We start from the raw sequence: 27,462 nt of genomic DNA, 5'->3' as shown, positions 1-27,462 counted from the left end.
CAGTCATCTCTCTTTTTCTCGAAAGATATTTGATTTCATGGAGCTTCTTTGCATCCAGAAATCATCCTGGAGTTACTGACTCTGAGATACAGACTTGGCAATGGCAGTCAGGAGGGACTCATCTGTGCTCATTTAATGGGATTTTTTTGTTCTACAGAGACCCAGAGACTTCCAAAGGCAGGGATGGCAGGAGGCAGATTAGGGCTTGAAGAATTTGAGAGGTCAGTACTTTTTAGAAGTTCCAACATTTGATGAATGGGGATACTGAGGTCCAGAGAGAAGGAGCTTAGTGAAGGACAGATGATAATCAGCCTGGATTTTAAGTTCCTCCCTCCCTCCCTTCTTTCCTTCCCTCCTTTCCTTTCTACCCAGCATTTTGGTTCTCTTTGCATGTCAGGCATTGTGCCAAACGCTTTCCTCCATTAGTCCTTCCAACCACCCATGCAGTAGGTTTTATTATTAGTGCCCTTTCACAGATGAGGAATGTGAGGCTCAGAGAAGCAAAATTACATGCCCAAGATCTCACAACTAATACATTGTAAAATCATTTCCTTTCCCTAGAGGCTCTATAGCCTTGATGGCAGGGGAGCAGGTTCTTATTCTCATGAAAAATCCTGAGGAAACAATCCTCTAAAAGAAAGTAAAGTCAGCAGCCAGTCAGCCTGGGCACAGCAGTGCCACGCTCAGGTCAGGAGGTCCTGCCTCATGGGCATCAGCCAGTCATTGGCAGACCAGCTTGGCTACATAGCACAGTCCTCCTTGCAGCCCCAGCAGGAGTCACACATATAATTATTGAAGGGCTCATGGGAACCCACAGAGCAGAGAGCAGAGCATGGGATTGAGACCAGGGACTCTGGACTCAAATCAAATCCCAGCTGAGCCACTCTGGAGCAATATCTTGGCATATGTTTTATCATATCTCTGAGTTTCATTTTCTTTATCTCCCAAGGAGAATCATAACAGAACTTAGCTAATAGGTTCATGAGATAATTTAAATAAAGTGGTCAGTACAAAATAACATGCATGGTGAACCTAGAAAGGATTCTACAAGGCTGGGCATGGTGGCTCATGCCTGTAATCCCAGCACTTTGGGAGGCCAAGGCGGGCGGATCATGAGGTCAAGAAATTGAGACCATCCTGGCTAACGAGGTGAAACCCCATCTCTACTAAAAATAACAAAAAATTAGCCAGGCTTGGTGGCAGGTGCCTGTAGTCCCAACTACTCAGGAGGCTGAGGCAGGAGAATGGCATGAACCTGGGAGGCAGAGCTTGCAGTGAGCCAAGATCACGCCACTGCACTCCTGCCTGGGGTACAGAGCGAGACTCCATCTCAAAAAAAAAAAAAAAAGGATTCTACAACTGGTAGTTTCTTCTAATAGTATCATCATTGTCATCATCATCAACAACAACATCATCACCATGACATCATAAAAGCCCATGTGGCAATGAGCCTTTAATATATTATTACCATTAAGAAATCATAGTAGGCTAGGATGACAGCTATACAATGTTGGCGGCCTTTATTGGTGGCAGACCCTTGTAGCAACAGAGAAGACCTCACAGGAAATTTGCCTTGTATACTTATTTATCCTTTCCAGCTATAATAATTTCTGAGTCATTGTAGCTACTTATTAAATATTTTCTGATTAATTGGATGAATGAGCGAATAAATGAAAGAATTGATTACTCTCTGGCCTGGTTCAAAGGTCATTTTGCTCTAGCAAATACTCTTGGTTCAGGAAATGGAAACGACAAACTACTCAAGAACAACCTGAGATTTACATCTGCAAACCCAAATACTCAAATAATATGAATACTTAATAAATGGTAATCACTGCAATTTGTCGCAAGCTATGCCTATGTATTGATGGTGTACTAAGCACTTAATGTGAATTATCTCACGATACTCAATACCTGTAAGGTAGGCATTATTAATATCCCTATTTTACAGATGGGGAAAATAAGGTTTGGTGAAGGTAAGCAGGAGTTCAAGATGATGCAGCCAAAGCAGCAGCAGATCCTGGACTGGTTCCTGGGTCTGTCTGATTCCAGGGCCTGTGCTTTAAAGCACTACCCTCTTTAACCTCCCCCAGTCTTCGCTGAGGGTCAAATGAAACCCTAAACTCAGCTTCACTCTTTTCAGAGCAGAGGGATAGATTTTGGGAAAGATAACCATCTAATATTGGGTATCCATGGACAAATGGAGAGTCAGACAAAGATAATTTTCAGTCCTCTAACATCTATAGCGCCTCCTCCCCGGCCAATTATAGGCCACCCCTGGCATGCACAGAACACCACTACCTTTGCTACCTGTACCAGCTCACCTATCAATGTTTGTTCAGTGTCCCATTTCCTCCAATTTCCTCTGTACTCTGGTTCTCCTGAGCAACCAGTTTGAGCTAAGACATCAAAAGTGTTTTCCAGGCAATTCCTCCAGTCTCTGGTGCTCATTGTGAGAAGGAAGACCAGACCAGAGGCCCAGGGCTCCCAGCTTCCCACCCCCACTTTAAACGGAAGAGCTCAGCCTCTAACTGACCTTCGTCTACCAGTCTGGTTCCTGCACTAGATTCAAACAAAGGGTTTTGTGAAGCAAACAAGTGAATAAATAAACTTAACTACTGGCTTAATGTAATCCACAACTTAGTCATTGAGAAATGCTTTTTGGTGCCTGCTCTATGCTTATTCTCAATATCAGGGATTTCAAGGCAAGGAAAGTCCTTGCCTTCATGGCTGTCATATTCAAGTGGAGAGAAAGGAATTAAACTAACAAGTTGATATAGAGATAAATGAGAACAGTAATGGTATGTGTTAAAGAGAAAGTTAAAATCAGGCAATATGTCCTGCATGGTAAAGCTGAATGATGATCTCCAAAAGGATATCTAAATCCTGACCCCTGGAATCTGTGCATATTACCTTATATGGCAACAGGATGTAATTAAGAATCTTGGAGGAAGGAGATTATCCCAGATTGTACTGGCAGGCCCTAAATGAAATCACATGCATCCTTTCAAGACAGGGGCAGATCTGAGAGCTCACATTGGCAAGATGGCTGACTAGAGTTGCCTGTTGTTTGTCATTCCCACAAAAAAGACCAAAACAATAAACAACTATATTTTGACTAGAGTGACTGAGGAAGTATGTTGGAAAGTACCTAAGGAGTGGCAAAATCCTAGTGGAGCATGGATGCCCAAAATAACGCCATAAAAGAAAGAGCAAATCATCTTGTATCTACCACACTTTCTCCCCGACTAGGATAAGCATGGAGACATGGTGGATTTCTTCTTCCAGGGAAAAGATAAGCTGGAGACCTCTGGCAGTTCCTATAGCCACTATAGATGCCAGTGGTCTTTGCTATAGGAGCATCCCTCAGTCTTCATGGGCTCTGAATCCAGTTAAGATAGTCGCTAGTTCATGCAGCTGCATTGCCCCAGAGTAGGAACCCAAGTCATGCATCACCACCTACAAATCCCATGACCTAAGCTGTTATAGCATGGTACCATCTTGAAACCAGACCCACTGCTACAATGTGTCCTGACCTGGGGGCCAGTATCACTGCTCTCTCCATTCTTGAGGCTCTGCCATCATTTCATCATATTCACACCGGTGCCTACATCACCACAATCCTGGTTATGTGAAGCCTAGGCCCAATGGAATGACCAAGATCCTGGTGTCCAAACCTATGTAGCACAATTCCCGCAGAAAACTGGCAGATCTGCACAGTGGGGAAGCCACTGAACAGCTGGCCATCCTGCCCTGCCCATATGTTCCTGTGCAAAGCCTGACACCCATCTCAGTGGTGGTCCCGTCTCCCCAGAGACATTGCTGCACAGCCAGCCAGCCTGCCTGCCATGCCTCAACATGCCTGACTTGAAAACTAAACCAGTGTCCCTGCCCTCAGTAAGACCATGCCACTGCCATCGCAAACTCCCACAGCCTTTGGCACTGAGGCAGTCACAGACGTTGCTGATGAAGATTACAGCTGAAGAAACTACACAAAGACCATGCTACTGAGCCACCCAGAACCAAAGCCCATGTTCCATATCCAACTGTCATCAAGAATCTGTCTACCGAAAAAAGTCTCTCCCTACAAAACTACTCCATATAATTGTAAAAAGCAAGTTTTCCACAAGATGTGCAGACATCCATGTAGGGATAAAAGAAACATGAAAAAGCAAGGAAACATGCCACCTCCAAAGGAACACAATAAATCTCCAGTAGTAGACTCCAAAGAAAGTATTTACAAAATGCTTCATAAGAAACTCAAAATAGTGATCTTAAGAAAACTCATGAGATAGAAAAGAATACAGATAAATTCAATGAAATAAAAATTATGATCTGAATGAGAAATGCAACAGAGATATTATAAGAAAGAACCAAACAGAAATCTTGGAGCTGAAGAATTCAGTGAATGAAATAAAAAATACAATTGAGAACTTCAACAAAAGACTAGATCCATCAGAAGAAAGACTTTCTGAACCTAAAGACAGGTCTTTTGAAGCAAACTAGTCAGAGTGGAATAAGGAAATAAGAAAAAGAATAAAGAAAGCATACAGGACTTGTGGGACACTATCAAGCAAACAAATACTTACATTATAAGGGTGTCAGAGGGAGATAAGGATTAAGAAAAGCCAAAAACCTATTTAACAGAATAATAGCTGAAAATTTACCAGTCTTGAGAGAGATATGAACATCCAGATCCAGCAGGATCAGAAGTCCTCAATTAGATTCAGTTAAAAAAAAAAAAAAACTCTCTGAGGCATATTATAATTAATTTATCAAAAGTCAAAAGAGAGAATTCTAAAAGCTACAAAAGGAAAGCTTTGAGCCACATACAAGGGAATCCCTATTAGATTAAGAGCAGCTTTTTCAGCAGAAACTTTGCAGCCCAGGACAGAATGGGATGATATATTCAAAATGCTGAAAGAGTGTGGCACTGCTGACACTTTGGGATCTCATTTCTGGTCTCTAGAATTGTGAGAGAATAAATTTCTTTGTTTAAGCCACCCATCTTCTGCTAATTTGTTATAGCAGCACCAGGAAATTAATACATATGGCTACTTTAGACTAAATGGTCAGGAAAACGTTCTCAGATGCAGTAATGCTGAAGCTGATGCATGAATGATAAGAGGGAACCTCCTTATGAAGATCCAGGGGAAGAATACTGCAGGTAGAGGGAACAGATGGTGCAAAGACCCTGAGGCAGGAACAAACTTGGCTTGTCTAAGAAGGAAAATTAGTGTGGTAAGAATATAATGTGAAAGGAAGAGACTTATATGGGAGGTTGAAGTCAAAGGTACAGGAAAGAAAAATATATAAAAATTTCAAAAAGCCAGGGTAAGGAGTTTAGATTTTATTCTAAGTGTGAAGGGGTTCCATTGAAGGATTCATGGAAGGGGTTGATGTGTACACTGTACATTTTTTTTTTTTTCTTTTCTGAGACAAAGTCTCACTCTGTCACCCAGGCTGGAGTACAGTGACACAATCTCGGCTCACTGCAATTTCCACCTCCTGGATTCAAGTGACTCTCCTGCCTCAGCCTCCTGAGGAGCTGGGATTACAGGTGCCTGCCGCCATGCCCGGCTAATTTTTGTATTTTTAGTATAGATGGAGTTTCACCATGTTGATCAGGCTGATCTCGAACTCCTGACCTCATGATCCACCCACTTTAGCCTCCCAAAGTGCTGGGATTACAGGCGTGAGCCACCGTGCCTGGCCTACACTTTACATTTTTAAAAGCTTACTCTGGCAGCTCTAAGGAGTTTGGAATGAGAGGGGCAAGAATTCTAGTAGGGAGGTCAGTTAGGATGTTATTATAGGGTCCAGGTAGAAGATGCTCCTGATTTGCGCTAAAATAGTGGTTGAAGAGACAGTGGATGGATTTGGAATAGATCATGGAGTAAATTGAATGGGAATTGTTTCTGGATTTGATGTGGTTGTGTGGATAAGTGAAAGAAAATTTGACTTGAAACACTGAAAAGATAATAGTGCTTTTCACTGAAATGAGGAAGGTATAAGTTGGGAAAGAAAAACCAAGAAGGCTTTTCAAAGTCATATTAAGATTGAGATATATATGGACTTCCAAATCTGGGCTTAAGGAGTAAATCTAGATTTGGAAATATAGAATATGAGAGCTATTGACATAGATATTTAAAGTACAGGACCTGGTGAGATCACTGGGGGGATGGGAGGAATTTACATAGAGAGGTAAAAGGAGCCTCATCCTGAGGTACCAACACTGCAAAAAGGAAGAACCAGCAGAGGAGTCTGAGACAGACAGTAAGAGGAAAACATTGCAAATGTGATGTCTCAGAAGACAAGAGAAGGAAGGATGCCTAAAAATGGAGTCATTAACCATATCAAAATAAGTTCTTCTTGCCAGGTAACTTATGTGCATTTTCACTGGGCAGTCAGTGTCTTAGCTCTAGGCCAACAGGTTTCCTCTCAACTGCCATCTCATATCATTGGCAGTGGCTCCCTAGAGTACTCTGATGAAAAGGATCCCAGTGCCTTGCCTGAGCTTGGCAGGAAAGCCGGCTATGATCAGTTGGCAATGCCTGCGTGAAAAGTTGGGCAAGAGTTCTTTGTGTTTTATGATCCTGCCTAACCCAATGGAAAGACATGAGTTATGGTCATTTCAGGGGCTTTTGTAGTTTACAAGGAGCTCAACTGTAGCTAGGGCAGCCCATCAAATCAGTCCCTAGAGCCAAATCCATCTTCATGGAAGGCCTGTAGTGGATACGGGATTAGATGCAGGACTGCCTCTTGAAGAAGTAGATACAGAGAGACAGAGACAAAACGTAGGGGCTATAATTTAAACACCAATGAGGCATCAAGGTTTTGAAGTCTAATATCTAGATTCAACTCTCAACTCTGCCACTTACTATGAGGATGTGGATAAGTTCATCCAACTGTCCTTAGTCTCTTTTCTTTACATGCTGAGTGATACTAATGGAATTGTGAAGCCGTAGAAACATATGAGGCTAAGACTCATGGGAACTCTAAAGATCTATTTCTTGACGGTTCAGGATAACTCTTGGAATCTGTTTCTTGAGGGTCCAGGGTGATACCTTTAATTTAGTTTTCCATGCCTCCAGAGGTCTATAACTCTAAGGCCGTAGCATCCTCTTTATAGAGTGTCTTACCCATGATAATTTATTTTAAAATGATCAAATAAACTTGGAGAACGATGATACTGATTTTGTGCTATTGAGACACTGTATAATCAGATTTGGTTAGATGGCAATCCCTTACTAAAGGTTTAACCAGTTACAACAACAAAATATGTGGAACTACAATTTTTCCATGCTGCAAGCTTTTGAGGAGAATACCACATGGTCACAGCTCAGTTATTGGATCTTTGTTGTACAGATCAGGGTAATGAGTAGGAAGGCTGAGTTGAAGAAAGTAAGGGAAGGAAAAGTAGATTCCTCTGTACAAGTAAGCATATGAACCAATCTACTTGGGGATAAAAGTATTTAGAAAGCTGGAGGAAGAGATTAAAGAGAAGCAGAAAGTGAAAGATGTGGTAAGTATGGGCTGAACTTCTTGAAGATAGGAGAGAGAATTGAACAACTACCATGAACAAAGAGACCTTGGGACAAGGGAAATGTGTCTATAAAGCTCTTTAAGGAAATCACTATGTTGTGTAGTGTTAATCTTCCTTGTTACCTCTTGAAGGGGCATTCAGTAAAATATGTACATTGCTTTTGTTTTGTTTTTTGGGGGGGAGTTTTTTGGGTTATGTTTTGTTTCTCGGGGTTTTTTTTTTTTTTTTTTGAGACAGGGTCTTACTCTGTCACTCAGACTAGAGTGCAGTGGCATGATCATAGCTCACTGTAGCCTCAAACTCCTGGGCTCAAGCTATCCTCCCACCTCAGCCACTGAAGTAGCTGAGACTACCATGTGGTGGTGCACACACCACCATGCCCAGCTTATTATTATTATTATTATTATTATTATTGTAAAGATAGGGTCTTGCTTTGTTGCCCAAGCTGGTCTGGAACTCCTGGTCTCAAGCCATCTTCCAACCTTGGCCTCCCAAAGTGTTGGGGTTATAGATGTGAGACAGGGCACCCATTCATACATTGCTATTCAAGACACTTTGGAGAGTGTGTGCGTGCGTGTGTGTGTGTGTGTGTTTAATAGCTTTGTGCTGAGGCTAGCCTCAAGGTGGCCCTGTTTTATTTGGGTTACATTGGCGACACAGTGCCTTCATACTCATCTTCTAATTTGACCTCCATGTTAACACATCTCTGATAAAACTTCATCAGATTTTTAAATTATTATCCATCCAAAAAAGGGAGAGTCTTGACCTATGTTATTGAGGTTAACAATGAGCAGAGCTGTAAAATCTAAGTCTTCTGACTCTCAGGCTAGTGTGTTTTCTCTTCCCTTCCTCCGTCACTCCCTCCCATTCTTTCTTCCCTTCTCTCTTCCCCTTTCTCTTGCTCCTCCTCCTCTCTCACCACCCTATTCTCTTTCTCAATATATTGATGTTAGCAGTGAACCGCAAGCATAAGATGTTCCTGAACCACCTTCAAGCTTTTAGTCGATAAGTTTTTAGTCCCAAAGAGTCCAAAGCAGTGTCTGCCAGGAAACAAGAAGGCCTGTGTGTGGTGTTCAAAAATGTGAAGACCCCAGAGGACTTACATTTTCAGCTTTTAGAGCAAAGGCTCATGAGTAGCAGCCCGTATGGTGGTATATGGATCTCGGCACTTTGCCTCCCGAGTGCCAAAGATCCAGACTGCATGGGGATTTGAGAACTCGCCTGGGCCAAGCAGAGATTTTAATAACCAGGAGACAGGAGGCCTTCTGACAGGTTTCTGTGCTGCCGCTTCACATTGGGTCACACACACAAGCGTGAATGAGTGGCCAGCTGAAGTCCCGTAAGGCTGCATTCCTGCTTACTTCCTCCTTCCTTGGGCTGCTGAAAGAACCCATTTGTGTATAGTTTGGCTAAGAAAAATCCTGTTGCTTTCCAAGTGATGCTTTGTTTGTTTCTGTTACAAAACATCTGAAAAATCAGCATTTCCCACTCAGCATCGAGCCAAAATTGACTGCTGTCTCTATATAATAAAGCGGCATATTTTGCTGCTCTCTTCTAATTGGAAGACAGTAAGTCTCAACAGACAGAGAGAACATGTTTATTGATCCAGCTTTATCCCAGAAACTGGACTGCACCACAGGGAATGAGCAGAGAGAAAGAGGGAGCGGGCTGACTTTAAATACTTTGTAAATGCTCCGTAGCAGTATTAATGAGCAGGAGACTGTGTGGTGCATTACAGCCTCGTGTGATGGAGTAAATGAAGGCAGGGCACACTGTTTTGTAATGAACTGAAGATTCAGTGGTAAGTGGAAATGTTCTTTTCCTGAGTTACTCATCTTCTCTTGCTGATCTGGAAATATACTGATTCCCAAAATGCAGACATAATAAGGCTCTTACGAATGCAGGAACAAGTCTTGTGCACTTGCAGGGGAAAAGCAGAATTCTTCAATGCAGTCTCAGAAGAAGCAGTAGAGAGGTAGAATTTAAGGTGGCACAGCTGGGCAGAAGCCAAGAAGAGACATGCTCTTGGCCCTTGGCATGGGTCTGAATCACCACTACTTTTCCTTATCCCATCCTGCTCCCTACTCTCCTCAACCTCTCTACCCATTGTAGCAAAGAAGGCCTGCAATTGGCTGGGCCTGGCCTGCAAGGTCCCTCTGTGGTCCCTTGATCATTTCCCAGCCCAGAAGGAGCTTGCAAAGGTTCAGGAATGTGCTGCTAATGAATACACAGAGCCAACCCTTTGGCAGAACCTACTGCTGTCTTGTCTGGCAACCTGTGGAAAGCGGAGGGCACACCTGCTGCTTGCTTGGATCCTGGCCTTGGGGGCCTGCAGCTCCCCTTGCCTGTTACAGATGCCTTTTTATTAGCTGCGCCTGGCACCAACAAGTTGTAATTCTTGCACACAAACCCCCCATGGTGGGTCAGGGGGCTCCTCCAGCTGTAGTGCAATCACTGCAAGATCTGATCCTCACTCTCACCCAGAACACAGGCAACCTTGATCGACCCTGAACTCCAGAGCCACCAGCAAGGGGCTTCTTTTCCTTTTGGAAGCTTTCTGTGGTTCCCAACAACAATGGGGAGAGCCAAGAATCCAAGGAAATTTGAGAGAAAGAGAAAGTAAAAACAGCATGAGGCATGGAAAACTTTGATTCCGTCAGATCTAGGCTCCAATCCCAATTCTGCTGCTTGCTAGAGGCACTGTGGGCAAGTCCACCTAACCTGCCTTAGCCTCGGGTCCTCAGCCCTAAAATGGGGATGATCATGATTCATAACATTGAAGGGAAGCTTAATTCATACAGCCCATAAAAAGCCTTTGAGCACAGAACCTGACATAGATAGACCACATGTTGACATCTGTTCCTTCCATCCACCCCTCACCACCACTTTTTGATCACTGAGCACTTACTAGGCATTCTATAAATGTCTGAAGAATGAAAAAGATGATTTGCATGAATCAATGAATGTGTAATTTAATGTCACTGAGAAATCAGGCTAACTATTGTCATGGGTTTAGCACAGAACTAAAAGTTAGATGATCTGGTTTTGAATTCTCTGTTATTTAGCTGAAGGAACTACAGGGGATGTTTAATTGTGAAAATATTTGCTCAGCTTTATTTTGTCTTATTTTTTTTCTCATGATGTTTTTCATTACAGCAAAATATATATAACACAATTTACCATTTTAATCTCTTTTTTTTTTTTTGAGATTGAGTCTCACTCTGTTGCCAGGCTGGAGTGCAGTGGCGTGATCTCGGCTCACTGCAACCTCCACTTCCCTGGTTCAAGCAATTCTCCTGCCTCAGCCTCCCGAGTAGCTGGGACTACAGGTGCACGCCACTATGCCCAGCTAATTTTTGTATTTTTAGTAGAGATAGGGTTTCCCTGTGTTGGCTAGGATGGTCTTGATCTTTTGACTTCGTGATCTACCTGCCTCTACCTCCCAAAGTGCTGAGATTACAGGTGTGAGCCACCACACCCAGCCCATTTTAATCATTTTTAAGCATACAATTCAGTGGTATTAGGTACATTCACAATGTTGTACTACCTTCAGCACTTTCTATTTCCAAAACTTTCTCATCCACCCAAATAGAATCTCTGAATCCATTAAGCAATAACTCACCATTTATTCCTCCCCACAGTCCCTGATAACCTCTATTTTATTTTATGTCTCTATGAATTTACCAGTCTAGATATTTCTTATAAATATCTAGGAGTCATCTAACATTTGTTCTTTTGTGTCTGGTGTATTTCACTTAGCATAATGTTTTCAAGGCTTATCCTTGTTTTAGCATGTTTCAGAACTTTGTTTCTTTTTACAGCTGAATAATATTCCATTGTATAGACATGCCACATTTTGTTTATCCACTCATCTGTTGATGGACACTTGGGTTGTTTTCAATTTTTGGCAATTGTATATAATGCTGCAATGAACATTGGCGCACAAATATCTGAGTCCCTACTTTTAGTTATTTTAAATATATGCCCAGTAATAACATGTCTGTGTCATAATGTAATTCTTTGTTTAGCTTTCTGAAGAATCATCAAACTCTTTTCCACAGTGGCTGCACTCTTTTACATTCCCACCAGTAATGCACAGTGGTTCCAATTTTTCCACATTCTAGTCAACATCTCCTTTTTTTTTTTTTTTAATTTTAGCTATCCTAGTAGGTGTAAAGTGGTGTCTCATTGGAATTTTGATTTGCATTTCCCTAATGAGTAATAATGATGTTATACTATCTTGTGTGTTTTTTGGCCATTTGTCTATGTTCTTTGGGTAAATACCTGTTTAAGTCTTTTGCCCATTTTTTAATTAGATTGTCTTCTTATTGTTGAGTTACAGGAGTTCTTTATTCTGGATATTAAACTCTTAACCAGGCATTAGAAATATGTTCTAATTTGGTTTCCAATTGCACATATTTTTTCCCATTCTATAGGTTGTCTTTTCACTTTATTTAGCTTTATTTTTAATTAAAAGTTACAAACACACATAGACAAGCATGACTTAAAATTATGAATGTGATTCCTTAGTTCAAGTGCCAGAATCAGCTTTGTAACAACTTATTTGTACCCTGCAATGTAATGTCTACCCCTTAGCATTAAAGGGCAGGAAACTTGTCAGCCAAAGAAGTGTGTAACTTGACAGAATCTTAATTCTGTACTCCATTAGCTTCCTGGGAGCAAGAGGTATTTGCTCTTGCAAATATTTTGTTATACTAAGTATTAACCTAAACTGATTAGACCCAGAATTAAACTCACCACAGAGCCATACAATGTCTTCCAAGATCTGCCTTATTCCCTTGGTTCAGCAGTGGAAGGTGAGAGTAAAGTGACCCAATTAGATATATTTCTAACACGATTGAAGTCTAAATAACCAGACAGCAGGGACGATATCCCGATCCCAAAATATGGCCTATATTTGGACAGAGCTTCATGTTTACTTGAATACATGTTTCGGAATTGCAAGGGAGCATCTCTTAAACTGAGTTAACTATCAAGCAGGAATTCTCCCCTCCTTACTTTGATAAGAGGCAATGGGCTCAGCCCCCTCTGGGAAATTTTTAAGGAAGAACAGGGAGACTCAGAAGCCTGGAAGGGGGAGGAAAAGGACATTGGAACAGTTTTGTCCTTGCCAGTACCCCTCATCCCCACTCTTAACCCCTTTGTACCTAGAGAAGAAATGGTCAGAAATGGGAGGAAGAGAAAAACAAGGAATTTTTTTAAAGTTAACTTTATCCATTTAAGGTGATGTAGTCTTACCACCGAAGTAGAGAGCATCTACACTTCTGAATATTGTCAGATCAGCAGACATGAGAAACAAAGCTGAGGCTTTGAGGTCCCCAATGACAGCCCTGGCCAAAGGAAGGGGTGAGGGCCTCTGCTGTAACATGCAGCAGAGGAAAGCACCATAACTCTGCACCATTTTAGCCCAGGCAGGGGCTTGGTGGTGCAAAGGAAAAGACAAACTCTTCTCACCAGGGAGCGTCATAGAAACAGGCCAACAGCAGTTAGATGCTCCAAAGTCCAAGAGGCAAGTTCAAGAATGTTTCTGCTAAGTGCTAAAAAGGAGGCTCAGCTTAGCATGAGACTCTGGGCCAGGTGCTTTGAGGTGTCTGTAGCCGGAGGAAGCTTCCTACCAGAAAGAGCCAGAGGCCACTCATGTGAAAATATATATGTATTTCTTATCTGCAGAAACAAAAGAAGAAATTTAAGCACTGGCCTGAAAGTCCAGCTGGTGGTCTACTGGTACCAAAAAAAAAAAAAAAAAAAAAAAAGAGAGAGAGAGAGAAAGAGAGAAGGGAGAGAGAGAAGAATGAGATGGTGATGGAAGAGAGGCATTGGCTTCCAGCCCTCTAGCCAATGGGATGCCAATCTCTGCCCAAATATGATGCCAGGGGCTGCCTACATGATAGGTTCTGGGTGCCAGATGACAGCAAAAGTAGCATGCTCTAATTTTTGTTTGTTTCTTACCCCTCTCCCTTGCCAGATGCCCATGAAGGGAGCTCTCCCTTAGACCATAAACAACCAAGACTAATAGAATATCTTTGGCAAAGGTGGTTGGCAGAAGTCACTGTCATCTCAAGCATCAGACTCTAAGCAGGGACCCAGTTTCCTTGTTATACAAGCAAAATGTTGGCAGGCCACATAGTGAAAAAAGATTTGGGAAAAACACATACTTCTTGAGGGAAAAAAAAATCCCCAGTTGAGCCATATTGTTTATGTTTGGAATAATCTTTCTGTTTGAATCTGGTTTCCAATTGGAAAACATCTGAGATGTTGCTCCTCCTACCAGAAAAATAGGGATAATGAGAACTGCTCCATGCACACAAGGTAACTTGCCAAGGACCAGGGAAAGTCACAGTCACTCTGCTCATGTCTGATTGATCTTCCTATGACATTGGCATCAGGGTCAGAGGGTGAGCAGAGTGTGCAAAGACCTCTGAAGTCATTTATTCTCCAGGCACTGTGTCAGCAGCATGTCTTTCGTGTCTTTCAAACCCCAATGAGGGCAAGGCTCCCTTAGCCAAGTCAGTACATCCTCTTCCCAGTGAGGAGCAACACATTCCTACATGGCACCTAGAATTAGCCATGAGGCAACACAGGACCGTGATTAGCAGCCCAGGCTCTGAAGACAAACTTCTGCAATGTCTTGAGTTCCTTGTGTCCTGGCAGTGTAGCCCAGTTGTCAGTAGTGGAGGCTCAGAGCTAGAGTGTCTGGTTTCGAATCCTTCATTTACTGACTGTGTGACCATAGGTAAAATTGAGTTCCTCACTCTAAATGGCATGTTTCTTCTCTGAAAAAAAGAAAAAAAAAAAAAGCATAATAGTACCTACCTTGAAGGGTAGTTGGAAGCCTCAGATAAGCGACTCTAGGGAAAGTGCTGGCACTGGGATGCTGGCTGCCCACTTCTTCCCAGCCTTGCCTTGCCCTCACTTGACCTGTCTCCCTGCACTTTGGCCACTCCTACTTTCCTTAAGGTTTTGCAACAGGCTGGGATTTCTCCTGCTCAAGGACCTTTCCTGGGGCTGTTCCCTTCCCCAACCCTCAACTCCACCTTTGCCTTCAGCTCTTAGCTCCCCTGTCATCCGCAGGGAGGTTTTCCATGCCCCCTAAACAGGACCAGGAATCCCCTAGTACCATGCATTTCCCTTTATGCCTTTTATTACCCTCTTAAGATTTTAATTTGTTGATGGGTTAACACATATTTGATGTTAAAATGTAAACTCGCTTCATTACCTTTATATCCTCAGCATTTAGTAAATTACACGTATTAGGCTTTTGTTGACTGAACAAGTGAATGAATAAATAAATGGAGAAATGCTCCATGCCCTTGAGCTGTCATTTCATGGACGTTCTGCTTTTCTGCCTAAGAATGAGAATTATATCATTACAAACCTAAGCTTGAGCCTGCTCTGAGTTTTTGCAAAGACAAGTGTTAGTAATGATGTTGCTTTAGCTTTTGAAACAAGGCACTATTAACAATCTGAGACACAGAGTGTGCAGGTGTTTGTGAATCTTCAAGTAGCTAAAGGTAGTCTAGGATTTGAAGAGGCAGTGGGATGGAATAACTAAGAATGTGGGCTCGTGAGTCAGACTGCCTGGGCTGGAATCAGTTCCAACCTCACTAGCTGTGTGATCTTGGGTGAAATCTGTGACTTCACCCAAGATGACTCTGTCCTCATTTATAAAACCCTTCAGAGGGTTATTGTGAAGATAAAACAACATTATGTATACAAAATGCCTTGTGTATAGTAAGTCCTCTCCTCCATAAGTGCTAGTAATTACTTTTAAAATTCAGATATTATTTTTTAGACATTGTAACCAGATTCTTGGGACACGCAGGAAAAAAATCTTGCTTTTCTGAATTCTGGTCTCTTTTAATATGTCAGGTTCCCAACTCTAAGTGGAAATGTAATCAACAGAGCCATTTAAATTCATATGTGCTCAAGATATCTTGACTGATGTTAATCCAAGCGTTTATGATCACTTAAGGTGTGTTTACATTAGCCACTAGAAAAGATGTAAAATGCACACGGTACGTTTGCAAGGGCGGGGTTGTTTTTTTTTTTTTTTTCCAGCCACGCAGCAGAGTATGCACATAAAATTTCAGCAAGGTGCATGCATGTGGTGCCTCAAGTACATTGTTGAAATGTATACATATATTTTCATACAATGCATTTCCCTCTGGGGTTTGCACAACCATGTCCATATAAATCATAATCTGCCTGGATATTTGGCTAAAGACTGAATGTTTCAAACTGTAAAAACGTGTTGTTTTCTTTCTGCCAATATCAACAGTTCTTCAGTCTATTATCAGCGAAATTATCCTCCATTGCCCCTTCACCACCATCTCTGTTTTCTACAGGGAACATCCTCATTTACCCAATTTTCTAATGATCAGTATGCAGTCCAAAGAGTAGGCTCTTTGCCAGCCTCTGCCCTCCCAGGAACCCCGCCAGCACTGTGCTTGTTTGTAAGTGGAGACTGCAGGGTAGCTGGTGCTGTTCTTGCCGACTAATTGCACCCCAGAATCACCTGTGCCAAAAGAGTGTCTGGACGGTGCCTGGGAAGACTAATGTTCCTTAGAGTTGTGAGCATTCCATATTGGCCATTGGTGGTGCATGATAAGCAAAGTTTTTGATTAATTGCTTCATACACCACATTTATGTATGGATTAAATGCTGTGGCTTGGGAAGGCCCTTTGATGGAAAAATTATTCAATGTTTTCAAATCATTTACTCAAAACATATGTACCATGTGTCAACTATGTCCAGGGACTGTTCTATACTCTGATTATACAGTAATGACCAAGTCTGCTCTCTGCTCTCAAGGGGCTTACACTCTAAAGGGGGCTGGAAATAATAACGGAAATAAATAAGCCAACAGATAATTTCAAGTTGTATGCTAAGCATTCACACAAACTGGACCATGCATAGAGAATTATTAAGGCTAGGAGTAACTATATTGGGTGATGAGGCCCATTTGGCAGGAAGAAGCCAGTAATAGAAGAATCTGGAGGAAGAGGGTTCCAAGCACGAAAAGAGCAAGTTCAAAGGCCCTGAAAACAAAAGTCAGCTTGGCCCTGTGAAAGAAACCAGGAAGCTACCATCATGGCTAATGTGTGATGAGCAGGAGGGAGGCCACTCTGGGTCAGATCATACAGACCCTCCCTGGCCTCATTCAAGACTGGATTTGACCATAAGGGTAGAGGTCTGAGTCACTGGGTTTTGAAACTTTGAACAGACCACTCTGGCTGCTGTAGTATCCTGACAATGGAAACTCATACTCAGACCTATTTCTTCATCATGGATCCTCTTCTAAAAGAATGGCATAAAAACGTACTACTTTTCCCCTTATTTTGAAATAATTATTTGGTGCCCTAATATTACTCAGTCACTATAAAGACCATGTGCTTATGCTTTCAAAGCTGCTGGGTTTTCCTGGCCTAGCTTCAGAAATACATTTGACTTCCATTATCATTTGAAAGGCCCCTGGAGGTGGGGTAAGTCCTCTAATTCCAGTGGGAATTTGAGGAGTTTTGAGCAAAGTATCAAGTATAAAAAACTGCTACAAGCAGAGCAAAGAAGATCTACCTAAAATAGATGGTGCTGGCAAAGGCATTTCTCAGCTAGTTCATCCTAGTGGTTCTTAGTAGAAAAGAATCAAACAATTGTGGAATTATTATAGGATGGATCCTGATTTTTCTCTTTGGAGCCTGGGGAGAATTGGCCAAGAAGATTGAGCTTCTAAAAACTTTTAAGAACAGTTTCTTATTAGTTTTTTCAGAGATGACCTCTGGACAATGGATTCAGAAGTGTAGTCACCAGCAGGCTGTAAAAGTGACTACAGTTGCCTTGCCTGCCTGGTCCACCTGTGCCAGGCACTTAGCAGGTACTCTGTAAACATCAACAAAACTGGATGAATTTCGAATGAACACCTACTACATTAAGCACTTTGACAGGAAATGGTGGCAAAGTCTTTTGCCCTTGAGTATTTGGGGAGGCAGAATACATCCCACTTCTGCTCAAGGGATCAGCGGTCCCTGGGAAGTCAATGAAGAGTCTTAGAGGATGTAGTCAAAGAAAATAGTAGGAGAGGAGTCCATAGTCAGAACCTAAGGCTAAAATTCAGGCTTATGGCCATGGAGAAGTGTTGAGTGATCAGAGTCCAGGATGTAACCTCCCAGTAGGGGACAGAGAGCAAATAGAAGAGGTGCTTACTGGAGATGAGGATGTCAGAATCTGAGAGGCAGGGATGCAGATAGATTGCCACATAAAAAGCATTATCTCGATTGAAGAGGCAGTCCATGAGTCAGATGCCCACATCTCTGATGGATGAGAAGGAGTGACCAGAAGACAAGTACATGGCAGTGACAAGGTCAGCCTGGAGTGGGAGGGTGTCATGGTTCAGTGGCACAAGTCTAAAAGGATCACAGCTTTCTAAAGCTTCTACTGGATTGATCTGTTTGCTTGTCTTTCCACTAGACTATGATCTCCTTGAGAGCAAGGACGTTTGTCATACCCACTGTCATATCCTCCGTGCCTGAAATGTGGTAGGCATTGAACATGTATTGCTGTAATTTAAAAAGGACCTCTTTCTGGTATTTGTGTATGGAATACTCCTTCTTAATGATTTACATCCTCTTGGTCAACCCTAGCAGCGATGTTTCCCCATTCCTGTGTTTTCTCGTGTGTTTCCACTTTCCCCAGCCTTTGCAAGTGTTTGTTTATTTATTTTTATCTGGGCTCCAAAGCAGGGGCACCTGGGAGCAGGGATACTATTACAGTTGTCTCTGTAGTCCTTGTGCTGAGTCAACTTACCGCTATTTAATAGATACCAAGTACCTTTGGTAAAACATAAAATGAAAGATTTATTTTAATAATATCCTGCATGCTTCTCATCTTCTGAATTTGAAAAAAATTAAGCTGACTTAAGAGTTTTGCTCCAAGAGAAAGTGTGGTGCACCCATACTAGAAAACTGCAATTAACATAATGGGTAAAAAGACATTTGATAAGTCACAAGGCACTCTACAAGTGTACAACGTTCTGACTTAATGGTGTTGTCCTTATTTAGAGTGTGACCTAACCAAAGGGCATACATTACTTGGCTATAAAGAGACGGGGAGATCTGAGGGAGCATATAGGAGCAATAAATGCAATGAAAATATGGTGGTGGCAGTCTTGAGTGGGCTTTGATGAGGACAAGTAGGGAAAGGGGGCAGGAATGTGAGCAAGGACTGAGCTATCCCCACTGTTCATTGAGAGTGAATTGAAGGATGTCCTCCAATAACAGTTGAAAGCCAGGGCTCATCTTGAGTAAATAAGATTTTTCAAGGGGCTACCACGAGGTGAAAGAGCCACTGAGATCAAATCTGACTGGTGTCAGTCTTAATAAGTTCAACTGCTTGCCACAGAGAGGACATACTCATTCATTCTCTGCTAGAGTAAACTCTGCTATGTAAACATCCAACTAAGTATATCAGGCAGCCAGAAGTAAGGCCAAGAAATTGTGAAATACCCAGCGTGGAAGGGCCTCTTGACCATGGAAGCAGTCTGATTTCACACTAAAATGACTCCCACCCAATTCCCATCCCCATTTTGGGACGGGTAGGTCCAGTTAAGACAGAGCCCACCAGGCTTTTACTGGCTACCTCCATGATTGTGTACAAAGGCTCAGCAGAGATCATCACAAGTCCATTCTTACTCTAGAAAATATGCCACCTTCTTTCATTTAGTTAAAAAACATGCCCTAAACACTCAGTACTAACCAAACATTGGAACTATAGAGACACTTCCTTGCCCTCAGTGAGGAGATGGGGGATATAGAGACACCAACAAATCTAACACAGTGTTATGGGGCAGCATCACGCGGTGATCACACCAAATGCTGCTGGTGGGTAAATAGTGTGGGGTATCAGAATGACCACTGCACTCTAGCCTGAGTGACAGGGTGAGACTTTGAAAAAAAAAAAAGTTGCAAGTGATCATCCATACCAAATGCTGGTGGTTTTGCATTTTGACTTTGGACAGAGTTAGGCCTGGGTTTCACAACTCACCTCCACACTTTAACTGGATAATCTCAGGTAATCCAAACACCCTCTCAAAGCCTCAGGTGTGTCCTCTATAAAGTGACGATAATAACTGCCCTTGTGAGGATTCAGTAAAATAATGAATCTGAAAGAATTAGCCCAGCATCTAGTAATAGTAAATGTTCACTAAACCTATCTGCTTCTCTTCCTCCCCATTTTATTACTCCTCTTACTGTTCCCATCCCTCCTATAATTGTTCAGATCACTCCTGTTATCACTGCTGCTACATAGAGGCAGAAACCAAGTAGAGGACAGAGCCTGGAGGATGGGAAGAGAATTCCTAAAAGGCTTTGGGATAAAGAACTAGCAATTTCAGGTCTCAAAGCATGAACGCAGTTTCACTAGGAAGAAAGGAATGTGGAGATCACTCTGAGCAGAATAATTAGTAGAAGCAAAGGCACTACAGTTGGGAATAGCAAAGAATCTCTGGGCACAGTGAGGAGTCTAATATGGCTGGAGTGAAAGCACATGCCTCTGTTGATGGGAGTTCTTGGAAGAAGCAAACTTTCTCATGAAACCATGACAATTAAGACTTCTGACAATAGCAAAGACTTGGAATCAACCCAAATGTCCATCAGTGACAGATTGGATTAAGAAAATGTGGCACATATACACCATGGAATACTATGCAGCCATAAAAAAGGATGAGTTTGTGTCCTTTGTAGGGACATGGATGCAGCTGGAATCCATCATTCTTAGCAAACTATCACAAGAACAGAAAACCAAACACCGCATGTTCTCACTCATAGGTGGGAACTGAACAATGAGATCACTTGGACTCAGGAAGGGGAACATCACACACTGGGGCCTATCATGGGGAGGGGGGAGGGGGGAGGGATTGCATTGGGAGTTATACCTGATGTAAATGACGAGTTGATGGGTGCAGCACACCAATAAGGCACAAGTATACATATGTAACAAACCTGCACGTTATGCACATGTACCCTACAACTTACAGTATAATAATAATAAATAAATTAAAAAAAAAGATAAAATAGCAGATAACAACAACAAAAGAATACAATTATATAATTATGTCTATGGATGCTGAAAAGACATGTGACATAATTCAATCTCCATTTTTAATTTATTAAAATTATAAATGAAAAAAAAAAAAAAAAAGACTTCTGGAAGCCAAGGGAGGACCGTGTATCAAGAAGGTGCAGCCGGGCATGATGGCCCATGCCTATAATCCCAGCACTTTGTGAGGCTGAGACAGGCAGATTGCTTAAACCCAGGGGTTGGAGACCAGCCTGGACAACATGGCAAAGCCCATCTCTACAAAATATACAAAAATTAGCCTTGTGTAATGGCATACACCTGTAGTCCCAGCTACTTGGGAGGCTGAGATCAGAGGATCACCTGAGCCCAGGAGGTCAAGGCTGCAGTGAGCTGTGATCATGCCACTGGACTTCAGCCTGAGTGGTACAGCGTGAGACCTCATCTCAAAAAAAAAAAAAAAAAAGGTGCAAGTTGTCATCCACCCTAAATGCTACTGCTGGGTAAATGGTGTGGGGTGTCAGAATGACTACAGAATTTAACAATGTGGAGAGGATCAACAATAACTTTGGCTTAGGTAATTTTGATGGACATCGCTTTTTAATTTAATACAGTCTGAAATAAATATGTAAATTTGTTACCTTGACAGCCATCATCTCTTTGTCTCTTCACCCCAGGTACACTGACATTTGAAAAATATTTATTTGATTCCATATTCATGCTTGCATTTTGGAATGCCACAGACTAGGCAAGGGCCTCACTTAGGCATGAATGAACTCATAGCTAGTAAACGTCCCCTTTCCCTTCTGACAATTTAGAAAATCTTCCAAAAGTCCAATTCATTTATTTCATTTGCTAATTCATTCATTGATTCGTCTATCTTCTCACCTACCCATCCAACCATCCGCTTGTTTATTTATTCATCCTATCATCCAAAATGTATTTATCAGGTATCTTCCCTACACAATATTTTCCATAAATCAAATCACATTTCAAATGCTTCAGGAAAGCTCGCTACAGGAATCCTGTGACAGATCTCCTGACAAAGTAGGAAGTACTCACATAATGTGAAACATCATTAGTCTTACATTTACTTATTGATAAATCTAAATACTGGGTCCTCTTCTCTCTGTTTACCCTAGATGTGCCAGATAGTTGGCTGCGTTATTAGAATCAGCTTAGGAAAAACAATTTCTACAAGAAAAACATCATTCAGAATGGGGCTTTGACATTTATGTTATGCATTTTTGAATGGGCCGGCAACACTCGTGTTAGCTTCTTAGGGCAAGCCAATGAAGGAAATGAATATGGCTTTCGTAGTTTTATAAATCTGAAAGCCAAAGGCCAGGAGATGCAATTCAGTTCCAGTGGTGCCACTGACAGCATGAATGAACTCTTAATCACAACCTCTGGGTCCTAGCAGCAGCCAGTACTGTGGTGGATGCTGCTAGACTGAACATTTGGGTATATGAAACTTACCTCCCTCTGTTTATAAGGACGGCAGTGTATGCTGCTAATTGTAACTCAGGAGTTCAAAGTTTAACACTGAAGAAAGAGACTAGCCAAAAGAAGGATCAATTAAAGGATTTTTGAGACATTAAAGAGATTTCTAAAATATTTATTCTGGGCTCAGATGTCAGACCATCGCCTAAATAAAATATTAATATAGTCCAAAGATAAATGGTGTGTATTTTGTGTATTTTAGACTTCTCATTGCTGATATGTAATGGAATGTAATCACAATTTCCATATAAGAATATTTAGAGGCGAAAACTCTTTGCTGTGCTTCCATGGATATCCACAGAAAAGTCATGAGAAAGACAAAGTTATATCCCTAGGAGTCTTTGGAGAATTTATTGTTGGATTAATAATCATAAAATGGTGTTATCACTTGGACAATAATAGCATGTGGCTTATATATTTTTAAATGTTATGTATCAAAATATTATACTCCAGGTTTTCTGCCCATTAGGGATAGAAAGCAATCCAGCCCGGGGAAGGACTTGGCATCTTTAATAAATAATTAGGGTGCTTCACAATTAAGTGGCCCTTCATGGTTTATAAAGACTTAGAACCATATTATTGTATTTAACCCTTCATAGCAACCTGTGATTGGTTAGTTATTACCACTGTCATTTCATAAATAAATCTAAAGCACATGGAAGCTAGATAATCTACCCAAGGTCACAGAATAATAAACAGAGAGCTGCCAGGTGAACTGTCCTCTTTTCCAGTATCTAAATGGAGCTAATTTCTGGGGGTTTGGAGAGGGGGGAATGTCACAATGCATCTTTTTATTTCCTTCTCTCTCTTTCTTTCTTTCTTTCTTTCTTTCTTTCTTTCTTTCTTTCTTTCTTTCTTTCTTTCTTTCTTTCTTTCTCTTTTCTCTCTCTCTCTCTCTCTCTCTCCCCTCTCTCCCTCTTCCTGTCTCTTTCTCTCTCTCTCTTTCTCTCTCACTCTATCAATCTGCTATTGCTTCTCTGAGTGTTGAACCTGGTGATTGAAGCCTTGTCTGCATCCTCTCTTGGCTATTACCTCAACTGTTAGTTGCTTTACTTCATTTGTGCTCATTTATTACTAAAGATTGGAGTGAGCAGTAGATGTGTTTTAAATGAGAATAGAGTGAGGCTGGGTTTTCATTTTTATTTGAAGTCCAAGCCAAGTTTAGAATAGTGAAGTTACAATTGACACAGACTTCTTGCCAACTGAAGCAAGCACATTTTTCCCAAATACAAAGAGGCACTAACTATCTAAAAGGAGCAAGACAGTATTTCAAGGGCAGGCTCACCATGATTAGCCACACTGGCCTCCTTCCTGTATCTTGAATGCACTAAGTTCTTCCCCACTCAGGGCCCTTGCTCTAATTGTTCTATCTTTCTGGAGCATTCCACCCCTGGAACTTAGAACTGGCTCCTCCTTGTCAGGCAAATCTGGATTGAAATGTCACTTTTTCTAAGAAAACTTCACCGTACAAGTAACCGAAAGCGGCAGCCAGTCATATATATTAATCATATCATGCTTATCTATGTTGTCTTCTCTTTACTTGGCTCAAGTCTATAAAAGCAAAGACCTAGTCTATCTTGTTCTTCACTGCATCCCCAGAACCTAGCTTAGTGCCTGCACATAGTGGGTACTTAATAAATATTTGTTGAATGAAGGGAGGACCTTGAAAACTTTGGTCAAACCCATCCTTTTGATTGTCTGATATATTAATGAGCTGTAACAAACTGCCCCAAAACTCAGTGGCTTTAAATAACAATCATTTCTCATTGTTCATGTAGTCTGCAGGTTGGATGAAAGTTGACTCATCTAGGCTGGGCTCAGCTGGGGTGGCTCTGCTGATCTTGGCTGGGCTAGCTCACGCATCTGCAGGTCAGTTGGGGGTTGGCTGATTTAGCCTGGGCTCAGCTGATATGGCTTCAGGTCCCCTTCCTGAGTCTGCCATCTTCCTTGGACCAGAAGGGTACTCAGGGGCTTGTTTTTCTCAAAGTGATGGTGGGGGCACAAGAGAACAAATAGCCCATATGAAGACTCTCATGGCCTAAGCTCAGAACTGTCCCAATGGTACCTATGCACGCATGCCATTGGCTAAAGCAAGTCATATAGCCAATCCAAAGTCAAGGGACAGGGAAGTAGACTCTGCCCATGATAAGGCTATGTGAAAGGTACAGATAAAGAGAGAGTTGAAGAATTAAGTCCAATATGGCAACCTGCCACACCTGAGGATACAGAACAGCACAAATGCATAATTCACGAAAGGCCCAGAAAGTGAGTGTTCCTTGGTAGAAAAACTAGTCTCCTCATTTTCACTGAGATTTACTGGTGTCAAACTCATTGTATGACATCTTTCTATAGATCTCTTTCCTTTTTCTGTCTCCCTCTTTTACTATATATGCTTTTTCTTCCTTCTTAACATTTTGATATTTTCCCTTAAATAAGAGGGTTTTTTATGTTTAGTGGTATTTATTGTATAGTTTTAAATTCCTTATTACAAAATTTAACAGATGAGTGAAATAGTTACACTAAATTTAGCCTCTTTTTATTTAATGTAGCCTTGCAGGATTTTTCTATAGGTTATTTATGCTTTATGTAAAACTATCTCTTCATCTGGCACAAATACATGTACCTTAAAATGCCTTTCTTCTTCCATACATTGTTGATGAGAACACAAATTGTAAGCCTTCTCATGTGGGTATTTTGCCAATATGTGGCAAAATTAAAAGCACATGCACCATTTAACTCAAGCACTCCTATTCCAGAAATGTATCTAACATGCGTGTTCATGTGTTCAAAGGTGTTCATTGCAGCACTGTTTATATTGAAAAAAAAAATGTCTGTAAAGACTTTAAATATCCTTTAATATGGTGCTGGTTAAATAAAGTATGGTACATACATGCAGTGAGAGATCATGTAGTTATTTAAAAGAATGAGATAGTTCTGCAGCTCAGCTCAATCATCTGGAGTCCAGGAGAGACATCATGTAGCATAAGCTTAGCTTCCAGGGACCCAAGCCAGGGGTGATGTGTGTGTGTGTGTGTGTGTAATTTATTTCATCCTTTAGCTAGATAGGAATAGAAATTGCGCAACTCACTTGTCAAAACTTGCCAATTTTTAGAAGGTCAGATTAATATCAATAGGCCTTCATGAATGCATACTTCAATTCCATTTAGTTACATGCATTCTTTAGTATGGACTTGGTGAAGTAAGAGGTCATTGGAACAATCTGTCCCTTGCCTCTATCCAAGTCACATGACAATAAAAAAGAGTGACTTCTTCCTCTCCTTAAAAAAGTTATGCAAACACAATTTTAGAAGAATGTTTTGTGACTTTATTATTGTTTTTGATTTGGGAGACTATGCATTACATGGCAATTCCTGTGCACCTTCTAGGTATCACACAGACATCTGTGATCTGAACTTGATGTTTTAGAATGCTTTTACCTAGAATAGATTTTTAGACATTTGAAGAGTTCTATTATTTTGCAGGTTTGGGGACAGTGAAGAAGACTGACATTTTTAATTAATTATATGCATGATGGTCTAATTCCTCTTCTTGACTGTGAACTCTTTGGGGTCAAGAGTCAATCCATCGAGTACTGCATCCAGAATATATTAAACACTCAACTGATCAAATGTTAAATTAAGTGATCCCTTTTAAACCCCACCTTTTATTCACAGTTGCAAGTTATGGCTATGTTCTGAGAATTTTCCCCTTAAGAAAATTGGCATGAGAAAAATCCAAGGTTATAAAACGAATTATTTTCAGTGCTGTCCAAATATGTGGCAAACTACATGTAACATTTTAAATATTCTAGTAGCTACACTAAACAGGATGAAAACAAACTGAAAATTAATTTTAGTAATATATTTTATCTAGTTTATCCAAAATATCATTATTCAATGTGTTATCATCATAAAAAATATTCATGACATATTTTGAAAACTTTTTGGTGCATATTTTATTCTAAAACATCTCAGTTGGGATAAGCTGCACTTAAGCACTCTATGGGCACCTGTGGCTAGTGGGTACCATATGGGACAGTGTATATTTAATAGCCGATTGATTGCATTTAAAACATTACTCAGAAGATCCTTCTAAATCAAGTATTCACATTACTCATAAGAAGATCCTTCTAACTCAAGTATTCTATCAGAGCATTTAAAATCTGACTGGGCGTGGTGACTTACGCCTGTAATCTCAGCACTTTGGGAGGCTGGGGCAGGGGGTGGATCACCTAAGGTCAGGAGTTCGAGACCAGCCTGACCAACATGGTGAAACCCTGTCTCTACTGAAGATACAAAAATTACCTGGGCATGGTGGCAAGTGCCTGTAATCCCAGCTACTTAGGAGGCTGAGGCAGGAGAATCGCTTAAACCTGGGAGGCAGAGGTTGCAGTGAGCTAAGATGGCACCATTGCACTCCAGCCTGGGCAACAGAGCAAGACTCTGTCTCAAAAAATAATTAATTAATTAATGAAAATAAAATCCAATTCATGACCAGACACAGTGGATCACACCTGTGCTCCCAGAGCTTTGGGAGACGATGGCAGGAGGATTCCTTGAGCAAGGAGTTTGAGGCTGCAGTAAACTTGGACTGTGCCACTGCACTTCTGCCTGGGCAACACAGCAAGATCTTGTTTCGAAGCAAACAAATACATAAATAAAAAAAATACAATTCAAGCTAAAAAGATGAAGTTTCCATGCTCTTTAGGAGTGAATGTGTTTCACTGAGAGAGGTACACTTAAAGTGGAGTTACTATGAGACAGACATAAAAGCTCATCTGCAGCATGCATTACTGCTAAGTCACCTCAAAAAGAAAAACAGCTTAAATCAAGTTCAGTAACTACAAAGCATGTGTGTTGAACACCTTGATTATGCAAAAATAATGCATTTAAGAACAAAGTGGAGGCAGGCACAGTGGCTCAGGCCTGCAATCCCAGCACTCCGGGAAGCTGAGGAAGGAGGATCACTTGAGTTTAGGAGTTAGAGACCAGCTTAGGCAACACAGCAAGACCCCGTCTCTACTAAAAACAAAAACGAAAAACATTAGCCGGATGCAGTGGCATGTGTCTATAGTCCCAGCTACTCAAGAGGCTGGGACAGGAGGATCACTTGAACTCAGGAGATGGAGGCTTCAATAAGTGGGGATCGTGCCACTGCACTCCAGCCTGGGTGACAGAGTGAGACCCTGTCTCAAAAAAAAAAAAAGAAAAAGTTGGAGACGTGAAGGGAGTCCTTAAAATCTTTGCAGCATATGGACTTGAGAAGAGTCTAGAACCGTGTCCCTGGTCCTGTAATGAGTAGCTTCTCTGCCACATTGCACTCAC

The 27,462-nt window shown here is 41.4% G+C and overlaps 1 long non-coding RNA gene across 1 annotated transcript; it reads right to left on the bottom strand.

Annotated features, from left to right (window-relative positions):
* Positions 1–11,647: 11,647 nt before the first annotated feature.
* On the bottom strand, positions 11,648–25,936 carry LOC116273649. The gene is made up of 2 exons (XR_004181952.1): positions 23,424–25,936; positions 11,648–14,340 (listed from the first exon to the last, which is right to left on the bottom strand). It is a non-coding gene; the product is annotated as an uncharacterized LOC116273649 (long non-coding RNA).
* Between the last annotated feature and the right edge of the window lie 1,526 nt (positions 25,937–27,462).

This window comes from Papio anubis, chromosome 2 (assembly GCF_008728515.1).
Source record: "Papio anubis isolate 15944 chromosome 2, Panubis1.0, whole genome shotgun sequence".
NCBI lineage: Eukaryota > Metazoa > Chordata > Mammalia > Primates > Cercopithecidae > Papio > Papio anubis.
The sequence above is the reverse complement of the archived record's forward strand: the minus strand, read 5'-3'. Positions and strand labels throughout refer to the sequence as shown.